We start from the raw sequence: 6,168 nt of genomic DNA, 5'->3' as shown, positions 1-6,168 counted from the left end.
TAAAAAAATAAGGGGGAGAAGCTGATTATAACACAGTTATGTATTCTAATAGCTGGAACCTAAGATCTTCTATGTTTCATAAAGATTTAAGTCTGACTGAATTAGCGATTGCATGTGGTAGAAGATGTGTCAACACTTTGGTCAGATCATGCAAAGGGGATGCACACTTCAACTTATTTATCAATGAGATTATGTGTTATATACTGTATAATGTGCACATAACACTTAGGAGCATGACTTTAAGTCACTCTTAACTCTTTGTGAAACACTACCTGGGTGTGTTTTTCATAAAGCTGTTTGTAAGTTAAGACCGACTTTAAGAACGACTGGTGATCATTTGTTTATTGGTGATTATGTAGCACGTAAGAAAGGTTCACCAGTCATTCTTAAAGTCGCTCTTAACTTGCGAACAGCTTTATGAAACAGCCCCCAGGGTGGTGTTTCATAAAGCTGTTCGTAAAGTTACGCACAACTTTACGAATGACTGGAACATTTTATGCATAAGTCAGCTACATAGGGATATATCATATGGCACAAGAAAGGGTCACCAGTCGTGCGTTAAGTCATTCGTAACTTACGAACAGCTTTATGAAACGGGCCCCAGGTCAGTAAACTGTAACAGGACTCACCAGATAGAAAAGTAGGATATAGGATGGGAGATGATCTTTGGTTATGATCAAAGAAAGTTTGAAATAATACAAGGATGTAATTTTAAGTATGAGATGGGAAGAGAAGTGACATTTACCACATTAATTGATAATTATACGAACGTTTATAGTTTGTATGTTGTACCTATTCAGTAGCTTATGTAATGGCTGATATATCCGATTAGATCTTAACTTGGTCTGTCAAAATATATATTTGCTTGTGTGTGCTACAGAATTCTTTTAAACCGTCCTTGTAAATTGGTTTAAAGATTGTTTTAACTTGAAGGAAATCTACAAATTGACTTATTTGCATGTTTGCTATTGTTTGTGCTTTGATCATTTGTTATTCATATTGGATATGAAAGAAAAAAAATATTTGTCTATTACACACTGTACTGTATATGACCATTGTGTATATTGTATTTATTTCAAGAGGCAAACCTTGAACAATAAATGTTTGAATGTTATATAATGTCCGCTTGTTGTGTTTCAAACATTTTCATGTTTTTTTTCTTTGAGATTTCAGAGAGTTCATTATTAACCCCTGAAATTAACTTCTGCATTGAAAGGCTGAATAGAGAAGAAATGAGAAAATAATAGAAAAAAAACACAACATAGAGGGAAAAAAGATGTCTAAAAAATAAAAGGAGTTTATGAGAAAAGAGAGAGATGAGAAGAGAAGCAAAAATTTGAGATGAAGCGTGAAAGGACAACGAAATTTAGAAAAGAGAAGGCAAGATGCAAAAGGGTATCCCTTTTACGAAAGAAGGTGGGATAGGAAGAAAGAAAGAGAGAAGGGCATGACAATTTTAGAGGCTAGCTGAAGCAGGGGGGAGAAGTAAAAAACAAAAAGACATAAATGAATGCATACTATCATAACTAATGACAACTTTTTAACTTTTATTCATCAGAACATGATACAATTATCAATACAATGATATGAAAATCTGAACTTCATACATGTACATAGAGAGGTACTTGGCTGAAAACCTGATTAGAGTTTAATTATGTGGTCTTACAAATCCCTTCATAATTTCTTCTTAATTATGATTCTAGAGGGTAAAAAGTTGGGAGGAGAATATTTAAAGGTCAAGTCCACCTCAGAAAAATGTGGATTTGAATCAATATAGAAAAATCAGACAAGCATAATGCTGAAGATTTCATCAAAATAGGATGTAAAATAAGAAAGTTATGACATTTCAAAGTTTCGCTAATTTTCAACAAAATAGTTATATGAACGAGCCAGTTACATCCAAATGAGAGAGTCGATGATGTCACTCACTATTTCTTTTGTTAATTATTGTTTGAATTATACAATATTTCAATTATTACGAATTTAATGATTAGGACCTCCTTGCCTGAAGCACAAAATGTTAAAATAATGGAATTCCACGTGTTCAGGGAGGAATGAAACTTCATTTCACATGACAATGACGTGAAAATCAAAATATTTCATATTTCAAACAATAAAAAACAAAAGAAATAGTGAGTGAGTAACATCATCGACTCTCATTTGGATGTAACTGGCTCGTTCATATAACTGTTTTGTGAAATGAAGCAAAAGTTTAAAATGTCATAACTTTCTTATTTTACATCCGATTTTGATGAAATTTTAAGTGTTGTGCTTGTTGAATTTTTCTCTTTTTATTCAAATCAAGTTTTTGTTGGGGTGGACTTGTCCTTTAAAGAGACTAGACTGATTTGAATTCTCATGCTGCAATTTACTTTTTTTTTGGGGGGGGGGGGTAAGGAGGATGGTAATGACTGGTAACGATGGCAATTTATTACATCAATATAACTGAAGAATCCTAAATATTCCGTGATCACATCACTGATACAAACAATCAGACAGGGAGATGTATGCCATAGAGAAACTCAAGAACTATTCTCTTCCAATGATTCTTATTCATATTAACATGAGAATGCTGGTGTATTCAGACCTAAGCAGTGGCAACAGGTAGATTTATATCTACATACCAAACATTTTCCCAAATGGCTTTGTTTCAATAATGGCAACTACTGTCTAAAATGTCAGTTCCACAAAACCCTGCACATTCTAAGATGAGTAAGATCTCAAGATGAGATAAATGGAGAATAAAAATGTTTAACGGAAAACTCTGTAATGCCTTTTCTACAACAATTCATTCTGTTGCCTATATACTAGTACAGTACATAATTGTGAGTTGAACTACTTGAAGTTAGCAATATAGAAACAAAAGATATCACTACAAATTGGGATCGAGATGAGTGTAAACTTGTGAAGGATTCTTATCAATTCAAAACTAGCTAAATGCAGACTTGACTATATTCTTTGATCAAGCAGAACAATGTACAGTGTATCAGATTTTAATAAAAATTCAGCTAAAATAAAGCTAAGATTCGATGCGAGTAACATCCAGATTAAGCCTGAAAGGGTTACCTATGTTAGGCAAAGTGCATGACAGAATTTCGTGAAAGTTATCAGCACTGGCAATTTCAATGAAATCCTTGGGTTTGATTGACTGAAAATCCCTGGCTTCTGTTAATACGATAATTGTCAGAGAGTTGTCAGTACTGACATGCAACAGACTCTGATTTGTAAATAAAGAAAATGCACAAACAAAAAGTCAGCCATTATACATGTACTACATGTATGAGCCTTCCAACTACATATTTCAAAGATGTTTTTACAAAAGTTATATTCAATTCATTGTAATCTGTAGCATTGGAAATGTCCCAATGTCTATGGTACTATGTACATATTTACATATATACAACAAAATACAGTGGAAAATTCAACAAACATGCCAAATTGTTCTGTTTTTTATCATACATAAATGTCGAGTAATTATTTCACTAAAGTGGCTTAATTCCAATGACTTGCATTAGAAGTGAAGTATGAAAAGGTTTAATCATATTCCTTGGATCTTAAACAGTGCTTAGAAAGTGTCAACATTTATCAAAACTGAGCAATAAAGCTCTCATTTCAATTACATGTAAATACAGATGTGTTGTATCACACAATCAAAATAGCTTTCATTTTCACCTTCAGGAACCACAGCCTAGTGAGAAATACAATTTTTACAGATAATACATGAAGTTTCAGTTGCAGTGTGATAATTACAGTACGGTACAATGTTGGAGCAAGTTATTTCTTATTCAGTATTCTCTACGTCAGCTATCTGTAAAATTACTCTCTATCTAGAATAACTATGAGAACAGGGCCCTGTAACATGAAACATCAAATCAATTGCACAATTGATTATCAATCTAGGTCTATGACAAACTATTTACTAATAAATTTAATTAATCATAAAGTTTGATTGTATCTATTCATATCACAGGGTCCAACACCTACAATCAAACTATAAAAAATGTCAAAATTACACAAATACCAAGGACTCAGTTTTAAGGAGAGTGATAGCGATCACTTGCTACTGAACAAGAGTGTCAGTCAATGATCAAACTGTTAAAATCAACCTTGAAAACCTCATTCCCAGTCAAGGTTTTAGAAATAACTAGTGAATTACACAATTACATGTATATTGTAAGCAATAACAAAATTGCAAGAATGATATTAAAAAGTTCTTTGAGATAAATATTGCATATATCTGATTGTTTGTCACTTTTGGTTGTGGGTTTAACTTGTAACATGGTTTAAGAAATTATGTCATAAATACCTCCTTGATAAATTTAAGACCAGTTGTTAGTTGCACCTGGGGGTGACATGTGTGGAGTGTGAATGTGTGTTTGTCTGTGTGAGTGTGTGTATGCTTGCGTGTGGGTACCGTTTCTGTTGTGATCTTTCCATACATTGTAATATTTTTTCTCATAGTTATTCCATGTTTGAGCACAATATACGCAGGGGCCCCTGATTACAAGCTGTGCTTCTTTGTGTTCCCAAACCTGTCATTTTCAGTCTTTTATTATGTAACCATTTCTTTTGTTTGTACTTTGCTCTCATTTTGGCTGGTTTGAATAAATTCAATTAATTCAATTTAATTCAATGGTGTACATTCCTCCATCCATTTTGTAATCAGGTAAAGAACTCCCCTGGTATGTCCAACAAGAGCTTTTTGTAGTGCTCCCCTACCGCTCCCCTTCAAATATTTAGGAGAGTTTTTTATTGCTACCCTCATAATTATTAAACCGAGTCCCTGAAATACCTTCATTTCAATTGCAAAACAAAATGGAAAATTCCAATAATACAATAGTCTTCAACATATTTTTTTCAAATTCAAATTCATCCAATTAAGAGCATGATCGGTTAAGGGTTCGCATTGAGGTGAAATTTTTTTTTAAGGTACTTTTATCAAATTTGCTTTTAAAATAATCTTTGATATCTCAGGTTTCAAAAAACTAAGTTTCATGAAGATTGATGATTCCGAAAGTACCGGAATAGTCCATTTTATTCATGGGGGTGCTGCTACCTCTCATCACGGACAGACATTTCTACTCAAATTAAATTCACTCTATTTTTATTGTTTTTAAAGTTACTCTAATTTGGTTTGGATGTTCTTGCACTCTGAACATTTCTCTATTATCAGACATAATATAGTAGAAAAAAAATATTGGGAAGTAATTTTTTTTGGTAGGTGTTAACATTTCCATTTTTAAATTTCCGTCCGTGATGGAAAAAAAGATGAAAAGTTTTGTTATTCTTTATCAGAGTAGAAATAAAAAATAAAAAGGTTTAGAGGTATCTCTCTAAACACTGTACATCATTTTATTTGAACATGGCTAAAATCCATACATTTTATCCATATCATAAACTCAGTCAAACATGATCACGGACAGACATTAATTTGATCATGGACGGACAAAGTTAATTCACTCAAATTCATTTCACTCTAGTTTTATTGTTTTCAAAGTTACCCCAATTTTTTTTAATGGTCTTGCACTCTGAACATTGATCTATCATCAAACATAAATTAGTAGGAAAAAAATATGGGAAGTAAACTTTCCTTGTAGATGTTAACATTTCCGTCCGTCCGTGATGAAATTAATGTCCGTCCGTGATCATTTTTATTAGGATAATGTCTATGGATTCAGCTTTTTATTCCTTATCAGAAAAGAAACAGAAATAAAAGTGTGTAGAAGTATTTCACTGGACACTGTTCATCATTTTATTTGAACATAGCTAAAATCCATACATTTTATGCATATAATAAATTAATGAAAAATGATCACGGACGGACATTAATTTCATCACGGACGGACGAGTGAAATACTTGTGGAAAGATTCATATATGCAAATGAGAAACTTTGCTGAGCAGATTATGAGTTTAATTTTAGCTTCTAATTGCAGTAAAAAAAATGGCTCTGAGAATTATTCAGAACTCAAATGGAATAAGCCTACAACTCTTCACAATTTTTTGTGATATCTTTGTTTGGCCGTTATTGGGGCTATATTGTTGTCAGGAAAATTGTTAAACATTATTGGAATGCAGATAGAGTTGAAAAGCTACATGTACATGTATATGCCAAAAAAGCGGGAAACAAAGTATGGCAAGAACAAGTCCAAAGCTGTAGATTTCATCAA

Source organism: Lytechinus variegatus, chromosome 2 (assembly GCF_018143015.1).
Source record: "Lytechinus variegatus isolate NC3 chromosome 2, Lvar_3.0, whole genome shotgun sequence".
Lineage (NCBI taxonomy): Eukaryota > Metazoa > Echinodermata > Echinoidea > Temnopleuroida > Toxopneustidae > Lytechinus > Lytechinus variegatus.
This window is presented reverse-complemented; position numbering follows the sequence as displayed.